General features: G+C 45.1%; 1 protein-coding gene across 3 annotated transcripts in view; it reads right to left on the bottom strand.

The window, feature by feature from the left end:
• LCP1 (lymphocyte cytosolic protein 1) overlaps positions 1-20,387 on the bottom strand; it is an 83,474-nt gene extending 63,087 nt beyond the window's left edge. The window contains exons 1-2 of one of the 3 annotated variants that reach the window (XM_072760580.1): positions 20,294-20,387; positions 19,459-19,497 (exon numbers count right to left, since the gene is read on the bottom strand). The gene's annotated coding sequence lies outside the window, so the exon portion shown is untranslated. Of the gene's footprint in view, positions 1-18,516; positions 18,713-19,458; positions 19,498-20,293 lie in introns of those variants that run through there. The other 2 variants (XM_072760579.1, XM_072760581.1) reach the window with 2 other exon arrangements.
• Positions 20,388-20,884: the final 497 nt, after the last annotated feature.

Here is a 20,884-nt window from a genome sequence, read left to right as displayed (position 1 = left end):
TACTAGTTTCCTAGGGCAGCTATAACAGAGTACAAACCACAAGCTGGGTGGTTTATATAATAGATATTTATTGTCTCTTGGTTCTTAAAGTCTGAAATCAAGATGCCAGTACAGTTGGTTCCTCCTGAGGGCTGTGAGGGACATCTGTCCCATGTCTCTCCTACTTTCGGGTGGTTTACTGGCAATCTTTTCTCATAAAGGCATCACCCAGATCTTTGTGGTATCAAATTTCCCCTTTTTATAAGGAGACAGTCATATTGGATTAGGACTCACCCTTCTGATCTCATCTTAGTATCATCATCCACAAATACCCAATATCTAAATAAGGTCACATTCACAAGCACCGGGATTTAGGACTTCCATATCTTTTTGGGAGGACACAATCCATCACAGTGTCCTAACAGAAAGGGACGTAATCAGACCGATATTTTAGGAAAACTCCTCACCTCCAACGAGAAGGAGCAGGGGTAGAAAGGATAAAGATCAGACCACTCCAGAGGCCTTGGCCTTCAGCTCCCTGAAACAGTAGTGGGACAAAGAGAGGTGGGCAGATTCCAGGGATGCCTGGTAACCTGGTAAGCAGAAAGGACAAAAGGGAGCTGATTGAATTCAGAGGAAGAAAGAGATTGAATAGAGGAGAAAAAAACAGTCAAGGATGACCCCATTTCTTAACTCCCACACTGTCTTTACTGGGCTGCTCATCTCATCCCTGTTCTAAAATTGGGGAAACTGAGTGGGGAACAATTAGAGAGGAAGACAAACCATAAGAAACTCCTAACTCTGGGAAATAAACAAAGGGCTGCAGAAAGGGAGGAGGATGGGGGGATGGAGTGACTGAGTGACAGGCACTAAGGAGGGCGCGTGATGGGATGAGCACTGGGTGTTACACTGCGTGTTGACAAATTGAATTTAAATTAAAAAGATAAAATAATAAAATAAAAATAAATTAATAAAACTGTGATCTAACGGACTTTACTTAGTGTTAATGTCCTAAATAGGCAATATTTGATGCTGTTAGCCCTCCTTTCCTTTTTCAAACTCTCTTCTCCACGAACAATTATTAATACATAACTGCAAAATAGCAATTCTATATTGAAATCCTGGTAGCTTTAAAACATCTAAAACTGAACTCATTCTTCCTCTGACAAATAAGCTGCTGGGCACCCCATCCTTCACTTCCTTAGGTCAGCCAGGAGTGCATCACTGACCCAGGAGAGTCCAGAGCCCTTTTTTTTTTTTTTTTTTTTATGACAGTCACAGAGAGAGAGAGAGAGAGAGAGGCAGAGACACAGGCAGAGGGAGAAGCAGGCTCCATGCACCGGGAGCCCGACGTGGGATTCGATCCCGGGTCTCCAGGATCGCGCCCTGGGCCAAAGGCAGGCGCCAAACCGCTGCGCCACCCAGGGATCCCCCAGAGCCCTTTTTGACTCTGACTTTTTCCCTTCTTCTTACATGTGGCCAAGGTTGCATCTATTTTTCTCTGATAGTCTTTCCCAATTTTCTGCTTTCTGGGCCTCTCCCACCTTATTTAAACCCTTACTACCATACCCCTGCACTTTTGGTCAGCTTCCTGATTCACTACTTCCTACCTCACTGCTCCTTTTTTTTTTTTTTTTTTTTTTTTAAGAGAGAGAGTGCATGAGAATGGGAGAGAGAGGCAGAGGGAGAGAGGGAATCTTAAGCAGACTCTTTGCTGAGTGTAGAGCCCAACGTGCAACTGCATCTCATGACCCTGAGATCATGACCTGAGCTGAAACCAAGAGTCTGATGCTTAACCAACTGAGCTATCCAAGCACCCTCTCAGTGCTCCTTAATACATCCTGCACATCCCCACCATACTCCTCTTCATCAAGCTACACATTCCTCCTCTCATTAATCTCCTGCTCATTAATCACCTGAGATTACTCATCACTTCTAGGATAACGTGCAAATGCTGCCTCAGTCCATTTTTCTAGCTTCATACTAACAGCATACGCCCTCTGGTGCTCTTGAGCTGGTCTGTTAACCGTGGGACAAGCCTGGCACATATCTCACATGTCTATCAGATATGAGCTCTCTCCCTGCCTGCTCCCCATTTTATAAATTGGAATCATTCTCTGAGAACCAAGAACAAGACTGGCTACGTAATTTATGGGCCCTAGGGGAAAATGAAAACGTGGGGCTCCATGTTCAAAAATGATTAAGAACTTTTAGATGCTGACAAGAGAACCAAGAGCCAAGTATGGAGCCCTTCAGAGCAGAAAGCCCTGTGTGGCATGGGTCACATGTCCACAAGGCAGGCCCTGCTCAGGAATCTTTCCTTGACCACCAGTTTATTTTTCATTCTTCTTCTGACACCTATAGTACGGTCTGTAAGTCATTCTTGACATTTATTGCATGCTACCTTTCTTTGTCCATTAATCTCTATGTCTACATGTCTGTATGTGTTTGTAGCATTTTTATTCATTCATCAGGCTCTTACTAGAACCATACTATGTGCCAGGCCCTTGGAAAACAAAACCAGAAGAGTCCTCTCATACACTCGAGGATTTCACATTCTGGATGGTTACTAAACATCCTAGCAATTATAATGCCGTGCAATAAACACTGTGTGAGAGATGCCCAGGGTACCAATGATGTGGAGGTGGGGCTGCAGGCAGGAAGGCCTCTTAGTAGATGTACAGCTGAGTCTCCAAAAATGTGTAGAGGCTGGCCAGGCAATGCAGAGAAAAGAGAGCAATGAAGGACATTACAGACAGACGGACTAGCATATGCAAACGGCGCAGGAATGTGATGCGCCTGCACCCAACTGAAATGTCAGCTTTTGGGGTATAGGAACTGCACCCTCTCCTAGCACCTAATGCAATTCATTGCTAATAGTACAAATTCAATAAATATTTGATTAGTTGAGAAGGCAAATTGATTCCATAAACAATGTGGGATTTAAAAGTTAAGCCTTTCTAATTACAAAAGTAATTAGAAATTTCAAGTATATATCTAAAATTCACGAAGCATGAGGGGTCTTCTGGAGAGTTTACATATACAGCTGCCATAAAAAAGCTGATTTTACATCTGTTTAATGTTGAGTTTACTACCCCTTTCTGATCACAGCGCAACGAAAGCTAATTATAGCTATCACCGCCAGGTAGAGTATAAAAGGAAGAGGGCTGTTCCTAGTTGCAAATTTTATTTTCATAAAATACCAAGTGCATAAAAATGTTATCCCTGCAATATTTTTAAGTATTAAAAAGTTGAATCTAGCAAATAATGCAAGCTATGACTGCTTCAAAAGTAGAGAATTTGCATAACATTAGTTTGTAACAACTCCCTAGATATTCAGTGGCATTAACAGAGTCATTAAAGGAAATGCAGGCTAAAATGAATGTACACCACTTACCTTCAGCTTCCTGCTGGAAAGGCAATATTTCCTCAACTTTTGTAAACAGATCTGCTGCTGCTGCTGAGATCATGTTTGACCTGCTTCCAAGCCCCCAAGAACACATATATAAAGTTTTTAAAATAAGCATATAAAAATAATAACAGAAAAGGAGTGTGTGAGTCAAGTATTAGACTGGAAAGTCATGAGCCTTTGAACAATGCAAAAATAAACAAAAATGAAAAAGGTAATAAGAAAAATATTTGAGGAGCACGGTGCATAGGAAAAGCAAAACACCTGAAACTCAAAATCTTAGAGACAAACCCTGATCCCCGAGTATGTCACCGACCTTGAGCCAGGCATTTCCCCTTTACTCGGCTGAACTTATGTGTAAACTGGAGACAATGCCATGTCACCTATGTCATGTCACAGGGCTACTCTGAAGAGTAAATGAGTAAATAGACTAACACAGCTAACACGATGGTCCTAGCTAGTGCCAAATTCTAGTTGAATCTGAATTTACAAGTTGTGATCTATATAAAATACCTAAATATGTCAAGTCAGTTTCATCCATTGACTCAATCAATCTTTTTGGATGACAATTCACCTGGGATTTCTTTGGCACCTACCCATGCCCTGTGCTGGAGGCCTTAACACATCGCATGTAACACTTCCAGCCACCCCTTGATGTAAGTGGGTATTTATTCCATTTTAAGGTAAGGAAACTGAGGCCCACAGGAAAAGTTTTTGTTTTTACTGTGTCTCTGCAGCTGCAATATGAAAATATTTCTGGTCAAGTTCTTCATTCCTTAAATAGAAATATGAATCAGCTGCTAACTCTCTGCATAGTCGGCCAAAACACAGCCAGCGTCTCTTCGGTGAATTCATATGACACAGTTTCCTTATTTCAGTCACCCCTTTTTGAAGCAAGTATTTACTATGTTGTAGGAAGAGTTTATTGTGCATAAGACACAAAACAAAGGTACAGAGAATCACAGGAAACGTATGCAGTAGAGAGTAAGACCATGGAACAGGCTCTATCAGAGCAGTCTGGTGGCAGACAAATGGAATGGGGCGGGCAGCGACCGGAAAGAACGAGAAGGCTTAGGAGGCCATGGCGACCAGGAAGGTTCAAGGCAACAGCTGCCAGCCTGGCAGACGCAAGAGATACACACAAGACTGTTTCTGAGCCTATGTGCAGAGGATGAACAAGAAAAACGAGTCAAGGATGACTCTGGGGTCAAGCAGCTAAGGAATTCAGGGAAGAGGGATGTTCTGGGCAGAATTTTAGGAAGACAAGGAGCAAATCCACAGGATCACAATGACATACAGGCAACACTGCAAATGCTCAGGAGAGCGCACCAGTGCAAAAGGCAAGCTATGTGATGGAGCTGTGGGGCGAGGTCAAGGCCAAAGACAGATCTGAGCCTCATCAGAGATCATTAAAACTATGAGTCATGGTCAACTCTCCAGGAGGAAGTACTTAGAAGCAAACGAGCAGTTCAAGGACTGACCTCTAACATCACGAGGGGGAAGAAAGAAGAAAGGCCAATTTGATCAATTTTTCAGCATGTAATGGAATATACTTAAATGATATTAGATTTCAGATTATTTTAGGCCGTATTAGATAATAAAGGACCATATTTTATTCTTGTTTTTCTGTCCCAGTAAAGGTTAAGTATCAATAAAGGGGAAGGCATGTGCACTTTAGGTTCCAACCATTTTGAGAAGAATCCTATTCAGGGAAAGGAAATGGCTCAAAATGAAGTCTCTTGGACCAAACAGAGATATGAATAGTCCATTTCCATTTACAAAATGTGTAAGATCTGCTCCCATCGGCGAGACCCTGGAAGCGCCCCCCCCCTCAAAATCTCAAAACTTGTTTCTGCCTGCAACAATCACAACGTCCAAATTCATCCACTATTTTCCTCTTTCATCCTGCTTTTCTCAAGACGTTGAGAATACAGCAGTGGATAAAACAGACCATTCTCAGTTCCCATTGAGTTCATAGCCTAACTCCTGACAATTTGCATCCTGCCTTTCTTGCTTCCTATCCAAGGTAAACAGGATCGAACCTCAGTGACATTTAACTAACTTGCTTTTCTTATTGTCCTTTAGCTACGAACTTTTTACAGATGCAGGCTGAGCACTTGCTAACCAGCAGACGGAGGTCTTCTTTTAGATGAATTATATAGTAGCCAGAAAATGTGACAGATATGTGCTCAAGTGGTCCCACGTTTTAACCTGAGCAATTGAGTGGTTCTAGCTACCTCTCCAGTGGGCTGTATCAGCTGTCTACACCGTGAGGGGTTCGGCCTTCAAAGGCCGCTTAGTCTCTGACAAACTCCAATCAGAAGAATGAGAACATGGGAAGGAGAAGGATCCTTTGTTATCTCATCTCCTCTCCCGTTTTCCTTTCCCGTTTAACTCAAGAGAAATGAAGCATAAATGAAAGATAAACAAAAAATATATTTTTAAATTAAGAATAATAATTAAAAAAGAAAAAACAAGCCCCAGAATGAGTGAGGGTGAACTCTCCAAAATTGCTGTTGGTAGTAGATTTACTGAAGCTAATGAATGTATTCAGGAAAACAAAGCTTGAGAATAAGGGTGTCAACTCTGCCCACCCTCGTAGGTGGTGGCAGTAATGGGCACACAGGGTTGTTTTCATGTCTAAGTCATTTCCATGCTGTGGTTTGAGTCAATCTCAAACACCTACGGGGACCAGGTGGGTAACTAACCTGCATGACATGGGCTGAGTATGAGTAGCAGATATGGACACATGCTAGAAAATAGAAGTCTTGTCCATAGGTAGTAGCAGAGGGAATGCCAACTGGATGGCTCAAGAAAAACCAGAAATTTGGATTTTTATGTGAAATCATCTGATTTAAAAAATATTGTCAGGACACCTGGATGGCTCAGTGGTTGAGCATCTGCCTTAGGCTCAGAGCATGATCCTGGAGACCCAGGATTGAGTCCCACATCAGGCTCTCTGCATGGAGCCTGCTTCTCCTTCCGCCTGTGTCTCTGCCTCTCTCTCTCTGTCTCTCATGAATAAATAAATAAATAAAATCTTTAAAAATTAAAATAGATAAAAATATTGTCAATGAATTAAAAAAAATTAAATGTCACTAACTTACAATCTCTGGTCTAAGGCAGGTTTGGTGTGTTTGTACAGAAATATGGAATCCATGGCAGATTGATAAACAGTATTAACCTTGATAAACATTATGTGACCAGTGCAAAGGACTCAAGAATGTTGAAACAACCTGACGGGGAGGCACACGGTGATAATGAAAGTGAAAAGAGAGACAATTAAAAGACCTAATAGCAAAAAAAAAAAAAAAAAAAAAAAAAAAAAAAAAAAAGACCTAATAGTGGTGAGAAAATAATGACTATTATTGTACATATGGGACGAATGGCTTGACAGCAAAAATGATACTGAAAGGTTGGTAATGAATCATGCAAGGTGTTGAAATGAACGTGACCTACCTTAGCATCGCTGTTGGCATTGTAATCAGCTGGAGACAAGGGGACAGTCTTTGATGTGGTAAATACTGGATGCCTAACATTAATCTGAAGAAGCCTGGGAATCTGAGTAATTAATACACCCTGGCAAATTGCTGCCAAAAGTTGTTGCAAGGCCCAGGACCATTCCATTGGTTCAAAGCCTATTATTGCACTAAAATCTGAAGTTCTAGTGCAGGTTCATGCTTCATGCATCCATCCACTCATTCTTCAACAAATACTTATTGAGCACTTACCATGTGTCAGGTATAATCAGAGGCACGCGAGATACAGTCGTGCATGAATCAGACAAAAGTTCCTGACCTGTCGTAGAGCACATCCTACCTGGGAGATGCAGACAATATACAAGATAACAAAGTGTACAATATATTAGAAAGTGATAAGTCTTAGGAAGAAAAAAAATGAAACCACGGAGGGGGAAACAGAAGTGTGTGTGTGCGTAGTATGTGTGAATCCTTTAGGCAGAGAAGGGCGATATGGGCTTGAAATTCTCAATCAGGCCACCGGGCAACGTCTTACTGAGAAAGGGACATTTGAGTTGAAACATGAAAGAAGTGGGTGCTGAGGGTGAGGAGTGGAAGCAGAGTAAGCCCTACAGATTCTGGGCTAAGATTCAAGGCAGAAGGAACAAGGGCAAAGGTCCTGAGGGGAAGGTGCACCTGCCGTTTGCAAGGCCAATGTGATGAGACAGAGATGGAGAGGTAAAGTAGCAGCAGATGAGGTCAGAAGGGCCTGATCTCATGGGGGGTGGACTCCTATCCTAAGTGGTGTAAGAAGTCATTGCAGGGGAGGAAATCTCCCAATTAAACCAAAGGAGAGAAAGCTGGGGGCAGTAAGACCAGGGGGAGGCTGTTGCAATAATCTCTGAGAGACAGGGTGGCTTTGACTAAGGTCTTAGCAGTGGAGATGACAAGAAGTCATCTGATTCTGGGTGTGTTTTGACAGTATTTGCTGACAGATTCTTTGCGGCACATGAGAAAGTGAAGAGTCAATAGCCTGAGCCATGGGAAGTCTGCATTAACCAGTGTGGAAAGACTGGACGGGAGCAGCCTGGGGTGGGTGGAGGGTGGAGGGTGAATTGTACGAGCTCAGTTTTAGCCCTGTTAGGGACCCAGTTAGGAGATTTCAGGGGGGGCAGTGGCCTGCCGTGTCTGGAGGCCCACGCTGTAGGGTTAGGTTTGAGGTCAGCGGCATGCGGATGGTATTTAAAGCCGTGCGGTTGGATGAGACCACCCAGAGAACCAATACGGAGAAAGGAGAGAAGAGATCCAAGCTCTGAGCTTTGAGGCACTTCAACATACCTGGGCAGGCAAATGAAGAGGGTCCAGCAGGTTGTACTAAGAAGGAACTCTCAGAGGGATAGGAAATAAAGCAGGTGCTTGGGATGACCTAGAGGCCTAGTCAAGAGATCGCAAGCTGGGAAGAGGGATCAGTCCCTGAAACGCTGCTGCTAGTCCTAAGACAAGGGTAGAGAACTGACCACTGAAGCACAGAGGCCATCAGTAACCACGTAAGGACAGTTTGGGGGAGAGGTGGGGCCAAAGTCCCGCTGGACTCTTTCCTCAAAAGAATGGGAGGGAAGAAATTGGAGACGGCGACGATAAATTTCAAAAGATTTATTACAAAGGAAGAAAAGAAATGTAGTGGAAGCTGGCTCAAGGGGGCTGGCTCAAAAAAAAAATCTTTTTTTAAAGATTTTATTTATTTATGAGAGCGAGAGAGCGAGAGAGCACAGAGGGAGAGGGACAAGCAGCCTCCGCGCTGAGCATGGACCCTGACATGGGGCTGGATCTCAGGACCCTGAGCTCATGACCTGAACCAAAACCAAGAGTCAGACACTTAACCGACTGGGCCACCCAGGCGCCCCTCATGTGTCATTTTTAAAATGGGAGAAATAACAGTAAGTTTCTATGATTCTGGAATTTCCTATCAGAGAGAGAGGGAAAAACTGTGCCTGGTGGGTCAGTCGATCATGAGCTGCCTTCAGCTCAGGTCATGATCTCAGGATCCTGGATGTTAACATCTAATACAACCACAGCACAAGTGGCAACATCAGGAAGTTAGCATTGATCCACCACTATTAACTAAACTACAGACCTTTTTCAAATTTAGCGTATTGTCCTATTAATGTTCTTTTTCTGGACTAAGAACCCATCCACGATCCCATATTCCATTTAGGTGTGATGTCCCCTTCATCTCCTGAACCCGGGATACTTCCTCTGTCTTTGAACACCTCAACACTTTGGAAAAAGTTAGTCATAGAATGTCCCGTCCCCTGTTTGGGCTTGTCTGTCTCCTCACCCTTTAAATCAGGTCTAGGGACACCTGGGGGACTCAGTGGTTGAACATCTGCTTTTGGCTCAGGTTGTGGTCCTGGAGTCCTGGGATCGAGTCCCACGTTGGGCTCCCTGCATGGGGCCTGCCCCTCCTTCTGCCTGTGTGTCTGCCTCTCTCTGTTTCTCTCAATAAATAAATTAAAAAAAATTTTTTTTAAAGTATGAATTCCTTTGGGGATCCCTGGGTGGCTTAGCAGTTTAAATAAATTAAAAAAAATTTTTTTTAAAGTATGAATTCCTTTGGGGATCCCTGGGTGGCTCAGCAGTTGAAGGGCCTGCCTTCAACCCAGGGTGTGATCCTGGAGTCCCAGGACCAAGTCCCATGTCGGGCTCCCTGCATGGAGCCTGCTTCTCCCTCTGCCTGTCTCTGCCTCTCTCTCTCTGTCTCTCATGAATAAATAAAATTTAAAATCTTTTTTTAAAAAAACAAATAAATCAGATTTGTATTTTTGGGCAGTAATACCTCATAAGCGACAGGTCCTTTTTGATGCATCATATCATGGAGCACCTGATGTCCACCACCACGGTCCTCCACTGTGAAGCTACAGTCTTATCCCCCTTAGTAATGAATAATTAGGTGGTCGTGAACTCAAAATACAAGCATTCTGCATGGCTTTTCTCCCACCCTGCTCATCTCCACCGGCGCAGGTACCGAGTAGGTGGAGAACTGATTTAATATTTCGGTCTATCAAGTCAGTACCTTAGCTAAGGTATAACCTAAAACCGTTGCCAATATCATCGAAGAGAAAGCTTAACTGCTTCAGCAGATTTTCAATGTAGACCAAGACAATCAATTATAGAAGAGGATGCTTGACGATCTCAAAGGAGAAAAACAGCCCCGATTTTAATCACTGATTAATTTATCCCGGTCTTTTGTGGAAATCCTTCTGTGTTCCTCTGGAAAATGCTTAAATCAAATCCTGTCCCCCTTGACCTACAGACAAGTGTACCTGAAAACAGTCTTCTGAAATATAAGCTGTATGTACAAATCTAGACCCCGGAGTGATGATATGGGGAGATGGGGCCTTTGGGAGGTGATTGGGTCATGAGGGTGGAGCCCCCATGAGAGAGATTGGTGCTCTTCTGAAAGGGGGCCCAGCGAGCAACCTTGCCCCTTCTACTTTCCTGGCCAGGATGTGGATTTTCTGGTTTCAATATTATGCAGGGTGTTTTGTTTCAGTTCTCTGCCTGCTGCAGACTAGAGAGCTCTCGCCCACTTCCCAGGTAGACGGTACAACCCCAATGCCTCGCCCCTGAAAGCCCATGTCCAAATCGAATACCTCTATGGAACCACCATGGCTTCACCCTCAGCTGACTTCCCTGCAGTGAGTTATTTTTCTTTCCAACACCAGGATTTCCCTTTCTGTTCATCATCTCAGCTACGTATTTCATCTGACATTTCTATGTATTTGGGATGGGTAGGAGGCTGTCCACCTCCGCCCTGGCAGCCACCTAAACTGGGATTCCTAGCATCGATTTCTATCCAATTCAACTACACGTGCTCACGTATAAAATAACTTTGTGACTGTTCATATAATTCACCTATGTAGGCATGCACACAATACACGTATAAATATGTGTTTTATGGCTTTATGACTGTTCATACCATATACGTATGGATATATAAGGTACCTGTATATGGATGTATTTTTTTAAGAGCACAAGTCCCATTTTAGTGTAATTTAGCAACAAAGTCCCTGTTACATACAATTATAATAATAATGGTCATGGTGTGACATTTCCTTTATGCTATTAGGTTCTGAATTGCCGTTGAGAAAAAAATAAAAAGTTGACATTTCCTGAGCATTTACTCCAGGCACCATGTTAAAGCACTTCGGGGACATTCTCGTTTAATTTTCATAGCTCTTTATGGGGTAGGTGCTATACTGTCCCAATTTTATAGATGTAGCTATTAAGGATTAAAGGGTCGAGTAATTTGACCAAAATTCATACAGCTCGTAAATGGTGGGGCCGGTACTCAAACCATGCCTGTTTGGCTTTAGGGCCCAAATATGTAACCACTTGACCTCTCATCTTAAACAGCCAAGTTAGGCAAACTGGGTATAGTAGATTTCCATAATATACAAAAATCCCTTAAAAATCATTAGGATGGAACAATAAACACTACAATGTAAAAATAAGCAAGAGACTAGGATAAGTTATTTATAATAGATTCTACTTGGTAATAAACAGAGAAATAAGATGTTTAAACTCATTAATAATCAAACACAAATTAAAATAAGATGTTATTTTCTACCTGTAAGAATAACTAAGATTAAAAAGTGATTCTGAGGACAAATTAGCTCCCATGGAGGGAAATAAACACACACAGCAGGTGGACCTTAAACCAGGATTTCTAGAAGACAAATAGGGGATATTTTATCAAAAAGCTTTAAAATGCTTATGCCAGGGGTGTCTGGGTGGCTCAGCTCAGGTCAGGATCTCGGGGTCTTGGGATCAAGCCCCGTGTCTGGCTCCGCACTCACTGGGGAGCCTGTTTGTTTCTCTCCCTCTCCCTCTGCCCTCCCTCAGCCCCGACTCATGATCTCTTTGTCTCAAATAAATAAATAAACCTTTTAGAAAAATCATAAAATAAATAAAATAAAGAGCTTACGTCACATGGAAAAAAGTTCTCATATTTTTGAAAGAAACAATAAGGTTATGAAGTAGCAATGAAACATTTTTAAATTAAAATACATATATGTGTACATATGTATATTTGTATGTATATAATTTTTTTAAAAAAATAGATATATCAATCTATTGACAATTGTTATGCCTTTATGAAAAGGATTGCAGGGTATTTTTGGGTTTTTTGTTTATATGTATAATTGATTTTCCTACAATACACATGTATTAGTTTCAGACCCCTAGTTCAGTATTTCTTAAAAATACTCGGGAAAATTGAAAATGCAAGGTTCTGAGCCTGTACGGTCAAAGGCTGGATTGGAAAGATAAAGTGGGTCTATAAATAAGGTCCCATAGGATGTCTAAGATAAAATAAATGAAAAAAACGAAGTCACCAAATAATATGGACAATGTAATCTTGTTACTTAAAAATTATATAATAGTTATATATTATAAATTATTTAATACATTAAATTGTAAATATTTATTATATATTATATATTAATTAATTATATAGTAATTCCATTATATGATAAATATAGTGGTTTGGGGAGAAGATAGGAAAGACATTTACTGGGATGCCTGAGTGGCTCAGCAGCTGAGTATCTGCCTTCAGCTCAGGGCGAGATCCTGGGATCCAGGACTGGATCCCGCACTGGGCTCCCTGCAAGGAGCCTGCTTCTCCCTTGCCTGTGTCTGCCTCTCTCATGAATGAATAAATAGATCTTTAAAAAAAGAAAAAGAAAAGACATTTACTTTCTATACTTTTCTATTACTTTTTCCAATAAATATTAATTACTTTGATATTAAAATCCTCAATTAAAAATAAGGAAGTTGAAGGAAGAGCTGATCGAAATCCATAAAGCAAACTTTTTTTTTTTTGCATTCAATTATGGAAAAACCAAACTCAGTGTTAACACCAAGCTTAACAGATATTATTTTTTAAAGATTTTATTTATTTATTCCTGAGAGACACAAAGAGAGAGGCAGAGATACAGGCAGAGGGAGAAGCAGGCTCCATGCAGGGAGCCTGATGCGGGACTTGATCCCAGGACCCTAGGGTCAAGACCTGAGTCGAAGGCAGATGCTCAACACTGAACCACCCAGACGTCCCTAGATATTATTAAATAGCAAATAAAGTTACTCAGTCTAGTACTCGAAAGTCAAATACATTTATAGGCATTTTTACTCCAAGACTGGTCCATGTGGGAAACGTCCAGATATTCAATAATTATTTAGCCACACCTAACGGTTATTGATCAATGACCGCTCATGAATGGAAATTCATGAATGGAGACAGGATCTTGATCCTATTTCTCATTAGGGCTCTGTGACCTGGTTCCAAATTCCTGTGCTTGACCATGACTCTACCCAGTGTTGGTCCCTTATATTTCAGATGAGTGCTATGTGGCACCTGGAAGAAAGGTGCCTGCCAGATGGATCTAGGGACCCCATGCTGTCCTGGGGGACCTCAGCCCAGGCTGCCAAGGGACAGACATTCTTGGGGAATGGGCTCATCCTTCTACTCCCTGCCCCTGACACTCCCGTCCTCCCCTTGCCCTACTCCTGCTCTCTACCCCTTGGCAGCCTTGCTGGGCCTGAGTCCTCTGACACAGTGGATGCTCCTGGCCTCTTGGCCACAAGTCGCCCATGACGGGGATGCTGAACCACTGCTGGCCTTCTCCAGCCTTGGGGGCCTGAGTATGCTGCACCTGGACCTCCTGATACCCCTGGAGGCCTCTGGCTCGTCCCTCAGATGCCTGAGGCCCAGGGTGGCCTCACTTCCCATTCCCAGCCAACCCCAGGGGCATGCAGAGGTATCTTATTGGTATGGGACACACAGGCCTCCCCTTTTGGGGTCAGGTGCCTCCCTGTCCCACTGTGTGCCAGGTAGACTGACTTGGCAGGGCCAAGAGTTACCTTTGCCCAGTTGCGAGCCCAGGACTGAGCGATGGTGGGGGGCTGAGCCAGCCACGTGGTGCTTGGCCGTCCGAGGGCTACCATTTTGCCCATTGCCCCTACGTGTGTGCTGTGGTTCCCTTACTTGTTCTTATGAGAAAGGTGCCTGTTTGTCTTTGTGCGGATGTTTCAAAGGGACAGAGGTCATTCGCGAGAGGTCTAGGGGAGGTATAGGCCCTCCTCCCATTTCAGCAAGAGCCCTTCCCGTATCCTCCAGCCAGCCCACATCAACAACTCATCGAAAAGTCTGGCCTCTTAAAATCCACACGTCCACTAACTGTACGACGTCCTGACAGCATTTGAGGCTCCAACATGTCTTCGCCTTATGGACAACACTTCATTTCCAAAATGAGGACCCGTATAGAATAAGAATAAGGACAAGGACCCGTAAGTGAGGTGCCTTAAGAATGATACGTAGTAGGAAACACTCAGGGCCAAGTCTAGGCCTCAGGTGTGGATCTGAAAAGCGCACTGCTCCAATTCATCGCAGAGGCTCGTTTTACAGTAGATTAGCAAAACCGGCCTTTCTGGTTCCTAACCCCACAATCTCTGCTAAGCAAACGGTGGCAAACCAGCTGGTTATGTTAATGGATCCACCTGCAGCCACTGCGGCCCATCACTTCGGCTCCTCACTGACCCCACTCGTGCCATCTCTTCACCACTGGGGACACCACGTGTCCCACAGCTGCGTACTGAGAATAACCAGACTGAGGGTGCAGGATGAGATGCCCTTTCTCCTCCCAAGCAGGATCACTTGGGCAAAGTGATACACCAAGTGACAAACCCACTGGAAGCAATCCTTTTTTAATGCCATGACTCCGGGTTCGGGAAATGGGGGGCAAGGAAGAAGGGAATGTTCCAGTTTCCTTAGCTTCTGCTAAAAGGAGTGGTGACCCGAGGGACCTTCTTATGGGTCTAATTCTGGGTAGGTTGGTAAGTGAAGGGGTGCGTGGGGGTCCTGAGCACAAGGAAGGGACCCCCACCAGCAACGGTGTACAAGTTTCCATGGCTCAGAGCAAGGCACCATCCAATGAGAAGCAGGAGCACAGGCTAAGTCTCAGCTTGTGTGGTGGTTTGCATGCAAATCGCTTGTAGTTAAGAACTTTTTCTTTAGGGGCACCCAGGTGGGGCCTGAGCATCTGCCTTGGGCTCAGGTCATGATCCTGGGTTCCCAGGATCGAGCCCTGCATCAGGCTCCCCGGAAGGATCCTGCTTCTCCCTCTGCCCATGTCTCTATGTCTCCGCCTCGGTCTCTGCCCTTCTCTTTGTGTCTCTCCTGAACAAATAAATACAATCTTAAAAAAAAAAAAAAAAAAAGAAGAAGAAGAAACAAGCTTCCTTAAAGCAAGCCTTACACAGAGCCATGTTAATACGTCAAACAGATCAAAGTGTCGGTGTCCTGCCTGGATCTGCAGGGGAGGGAAGAGGAAAGGACCACAACCCGTCTTGCCCGTAGCTCACGAACAGAGCCGCACACCGCGTGCCTCCTTCCCTTGGAGGGTATCGCTACACCTGGTACCACCAACGGAAGAAATGAAGCAACTGTCCCGGTGCCACCAAGGCAGGCCACGACCTGGGACAGGCCGAGGAGGAGCTAAGAAGGGGCAGCCAGGGATTTGAACCCATGCCTGGAACTTCCTCATTTCGACCCTGATCAAGTCTCTGACATCAAAACATAAAGGTGGGGGGCTCTGATTGTCGTGGATCCCCAAGGGCTGTCAAGAGCACGCTAATCTCACGAGTGACGCTGAGGCCACCGCGCCCAGCTGTGCTGTCCGGCGTGCGAGCTCCTCCTCTACACAGGGAAGGGGATGCACCCACCGCACTCTCCCCTCCCCCGGTCCCCGCACGCACACCCGTTTAGCCCCGTGACACTTAAGAACAAAGCACACACGCTTAGTCCGGGGCGTGAGCAGAGAGCAGAACGATGGGGTTTGGAGGGCAAGGCCACGGACTACATCGGCTGCTGCAGGTCACCGCTGCGCGCCTCGGAAGGAAGCGTGGCATCACCGAGCATTGCAGCTCACCTTGCTCCGAAGGCTACAGGTCTTCTTGGGAGACTAGACGCAGGGGCAGCGCACCCACCTTACACGCTTAGGACTAAATCCCCGCCGGTTGCAAGGACTCAGGAGATGAACATGCACAGGAGAAAACGCCTGGGAAGGATTAGGCGCTTCCAGAACGCCCTGCCCTCTACCATGGGGAGGTGGGGCGCATTGCAGCCCTTGTGCCTTTACCACCTTTGCTAGGGTCTCCAGCCAGCTGGCCCGGCGGGTGCTGAGCACAAGGCGGCTTTCATCCTCGGGTCACCCGGCCAGACCCACCATGGACTTGGTCCAGCGCAATCAATGCTGGCGGAGCTCGCAGACCTGACTCATGTGGAGGACGAATCGAGGTCTCCTCGCTTACATCACTCACTTGGACCCTTTGGGTACCAGCAGTTCCTCTGCAGCCCGGGGTGGGGTGTGTGTGTGTGTGTGTATCAGGCTCTGCAACAGACCGTAGGACCTGGCTAGAGCAGGTACCTGTTTTACAATCTGAGAGCTGCAGGCTTCCTTCTCTGCCCTGAGGAGGACAGTAGCAAACTAGGTGTGCTATTTTATGAACAAATGCCCAGGATTCACCCAGCATTTGTTGATGATACATAGTAGATCGGGGATCCCTGGGTGGCTCAGCCTGCCTTCAGCCCAGGCATGATCCTGGAGACCCAGGATCAAGTCCCACATCGGGCTCCCTGCACGGAGCTGCTTCTCCCTCTGCCTCTCTCTCTCTCTCTGTGTCTCTCATGAATAAATAAATAAAAATTAAAAAAAGATAATAGATCATCAACTATTATCACAGAAAGCAGGGACAATACAGCCAGGACAGCTGGGCCATTTGTCTTCTAACAATTAGCCTCTAATGAGGCCTCATCTGTGTGCGTTACAAAACTAAATTCTAGACGCAGATGATTGCCTTAGATCCTAATACCTGGAGTTAGGTCTCACTTTACCCCAATTTCACAGGTGAGGAAACCACAGGGGCTTAGAGAAGTTCAGCAGCTGGTCCAAGGGCAAAGAGCTAAGAAGGGGCAGCCAGGGATTTGAACCCCGCTGAGCTGAGCTGTGTTCTGCTGCCTTTGGTGGAAATTTGACGCAGGTTCTAGAATGTTCAATTAGCATGATAATTGTAGAGAAGATAAAACAAAACCAAGGCTTAGAACAGTGCCTCCCTCAGAATAAGTAACCGACATTGACATTTCCGTCATCCACAGCACCAAAGGCAATGTTGCTCAGTCAACCTAACGTTAAGGAAACAAATATTATTTACCTTTTTTTGGTGAAGGACACAGTCACAGAATATATACACAGATATCTACTATCTGCTGGGTGCGGACAATCTAAAACCATCACTGAAGCAAATACACAATTGTTTCCAAGTATTGGGGGTAGTGTGAATAAATAACACTATTCTAGCCAAACAACATAATAAAAAAAAAGTTAAAAAATTTTAAAAACCTCAAGTAGATATAATTATAGATAAATAAAGCCTTTGAAAATGATTTAAAATTTCATTTCAATGTCTAAAATTATAAATCCTCACACCATTTTAAGTTTTAATAAAGTTTAAAGTTTGGCACCTACAAAGTACTTTATGCATAGCAGGTTTCCAACAAATCATTCTGGAATAAATGAGTGAATTCACAAATACGCTTTTAAAAACAGACAATATCCTTTCATTACTTTAGGATTTTTTTTTTTAATTCTATGATTCAAGTTGTGTGATATTTTCTTATTAATGATTTTTAAATCATTTCTTTAGTAATGATTTTTAAAATTTTTATTTTAAAAAAGGTTTTATTTTTATTTGAGAGAGAGAGCGCATGCAAGTGTGCAAGCACAAGAAGAGGGGAGAGGGGCACAAGCAGACTTCCCACTGAACAGGGAGCCCGATGCAGATGTAGGGTCTTGACCCCAGGACCCCGGGATCATGACCTGAGCCGAAGGCAGACACTTAACCGACTGGGCCACCCAGGCACCTCTAATTTTTTTTTTTTAAGAGACTCTTAGGATCAATCTCTACTTCAAATAAAGGAAATAACTATCATCCCGAAAGACAAAAAGAAACAACTAAGTATCTGGCCAGAAATAATTAAAATAGTTAAGAACAGAGATGAAATTTTTAGATATGAGAGGTAAAAAGAAAAGCAGCTTCAAAACATCTTTATTTACATTTAAGAAAATATAAAACTGTTCTCTATGCAGCAAAATGAAAACACACGAAATAGATGTATATACATTTAAGCCACGTGACTGGTGAAGAGTAAAGACATTCCCAGTACCGTATATATAACTGAATAGATAAACTCAGACCAAGAAAATGTCTCTTTCTTGAAAGTATTTCGGTGCCCTGGGTTACCGTGGGGACTCAGTAGTTTAACCACTGTGCACTCAAAAATAACTCTTCATTTAAAAAAAGGACTTCTAAAAACCTAATTATAAGCATAAGGATACAGATTACTGCAGTTATTTCTATACAGTAAAATGTTCGATTAAATCTACGCTGATGAAACTGCTCAGTACACCTGTTATGTTTAAAAGGAAAATAAAGGAGAGAGGGATATTGGAAAATAGTAAAGATTTCTAGTAACAGTCTCTACACTTTTGCAGCAGAGGCGAATCTGAGGTTCCCCACGTATTCCCCACGCATTAGGAAAATCAATAGCATTACCTGCGGGGTGCCTTGGGTTGCTTTTGCATAAGCTTTTATCTCAGTTTAGCAACATTAAAAAAAAAAAAAAGCACAGAAACACAAGATGTATATGACCTTGGCTCACCACTACCCGGGCCTCCCTAATACAATCTGCTAAAAGAGTGAGAAAGGGTGGTGGTTCCCTTCCGCAAAAGCTTCGTCACATGGTACTGCCAAACTGCAAAGCTAATGGGACAAATAAATAGGCTGACCCTACGTCATAGGTAAGAAAGACCCTTAAAATCAAAGATGGAGCTGCAGTACTTAAAGGGTCACGATTTTTTTTAAAAGGAAAAAAAATTGAGGTAGTAAAAAAATTAATAAATAGTAAAATAAAATAGTAAATAGTAAAAAATTAAAAATGGTAAAAAAAATTAATAAATAATACTCGTAAAAAAATCTAAGTTGAATGCAATCTGGGCTTTCTAAATCCAGCCTGCATTTGTACATCATGTCCATGTTAAACAGCCCAGGGTTCAGCCTGGGACTTGCCAGAAAAAAATCTGCAGGGAATGAAGCCTGGTGTCTGACTCCATTTGTGACAAAGCATTTAAAAAAAAAAAACTATTGATGAGCACATGGCCTTGCCTGTGACCATGCAATCCTAAGCAAACATTTTAAAGGCCAGGCATTGGTCAGTAAAACTGAATTTCAGTGGCTCTAGTGGTTCCAACAACTTTTAGGAGCACAGGCACCTGACTCAATTTAAACATCGGAATGCAGATTTATGTATGTGAGATATGCATTTTACGCCTAAAAACATAAACTTTTTTTTCCCCAGACTTACAAAAAAAAAAAATGCTCAACGAATATTATTTGAGACAAAACCTAGCAACCGGATCCGCCTATTGCTGTCAACTTTCTGGTCTGAGAGGCTAATCAACCTATGGAGTAGGCACAGGGCAAAGTGGAATAACCAACCTCCTGGCAGCCGCCACAGTCTCACTGGGACACAATCATCTACAAGGAAAAAGAAACCACGTGCTAATTATGCTAAAAAAAAACCAAAAAAACAAAAAACAAAAACCAAGGTGCATATTTCCCAGAGTCTGATGCAACACTCTTATACTTTCCCACTTTTTTTCATGGACTGTTTTTAAAATGCATGCATGCTCCTAAGGGGTAAAAAAGGGAAGGCTTGGTTAGGCTTGAAAGATCCCCAAAGCTAGATTTATGCAGGAGTCTCTCCTCTCCCAACACCTGTTACTAAAGTTCCTACACTTGTACTTAAGAAAAAAGCCAGACCGGGAGGAAGCTCCATCGGCTCCCCCTTCGGAGCTGGGCTTTACCCACCGAGCTGCTGGGGTCTCCGCCTCGCGCTCTGCCCCCCTCCAGCCTCCCGAGAAGCACGCACACCCGTGCAAACCCACGATGCACCGAGCGCGGACCCACAGGTGCACCGACACCTGCACGCAGACCAGCGATCGCCCAAACCACCGGCTTCCCTCCAAGCCCGCTGCGCCCTGCACGTCCCGGTGCCTCCCCAGGTTCTCCCCACCCAGGAACCTGGAAGGAAGGGCCAGAAAGACAAAAACAGTCTGCACTAAAGGAGGAGAAAGGAAACACAAGCCCCGCCTCTCGGGGGCCTCGGCGGACTCAGCCACGCGGCCCCGCTGCGCCCAGGTGCAGCCTGAACGGACGCCAGCCCGGACCCCAGCTAGGACGTCCTGTCATCCAGAGGCGTAAGCAGGTAACAGGGGTCCTCGTCACCAAGAAGGAGAATAGGAATAACGGTTGTCACCACGGGGATCCGTACAGCAGCGGCGCGCGGTGCGGACCTCTCCTCCAGCCCCGCCGCCCGCAGCCTCGCCCCGCAGCACGACTCCGCCGCCAGGCCCCGCCCGGGATGCGCGCGCCCGCCGACCCTCCGCGCGCACGCGCCCCGCCCGGCCCCGCCCGGCCCCGCCCGCCCCGTGCTCTCTTCCAGCGCAGGCCCCGCCCACCCGGCCCGGCCCGGCCCCGCCCACTCTCCCCTCGAGCGCCTGCTACGCCCGGGCTTGGCCACGCCCACCCCGCCCGGCCCCGCCCTCCCTCGAGCGCCGGCTCCGCCGTCCCCTCTCCCCTCGAACTCTTGCCACGCCCGTCGGCCTCCCCCAGGCCAGCCCCGCCCTCCCCTCGAGCGCCGGCCCCGCCTCCCCTGGTCTCCCCTCGAGCGCAGGCCCCGCCCACGCGAGCGCTCGGTCCCGCCTCCCCTGGTCTCCCCGCCCACCCGCCTGGCCCCGCCCTCCCCCGGCCCCGCCTCCCCTGGTCTCCCCTCGAGCGCAGGCCCCGCCCACCCCTCGGCCCCGCCTCCCCTGGTCTCCCCTCGAGCGCAGGCCCCGCCCACGCGAGCGCTCGGTCCCGCCTC

This window comes from Vulpes vulpes, chromosome 6 (assembly GCF_048418805.1).
Source record: "Vulpes vulpes isolate BD-2025 chromosome 6, VulVul3, whole genome shotgun sequence".
Classification (NCBI taxonomy): domain Eukaryota; kingdom Metazoa; phylum Chordata; class Mammalia; order Carnivora; family Canidae; genus Vulpes; species Vulpes vulpes.
Note: the sequence above shows the minus strand (reverse complement) of the source record. Positions and strands in the feature narration are given on the sequence as shown.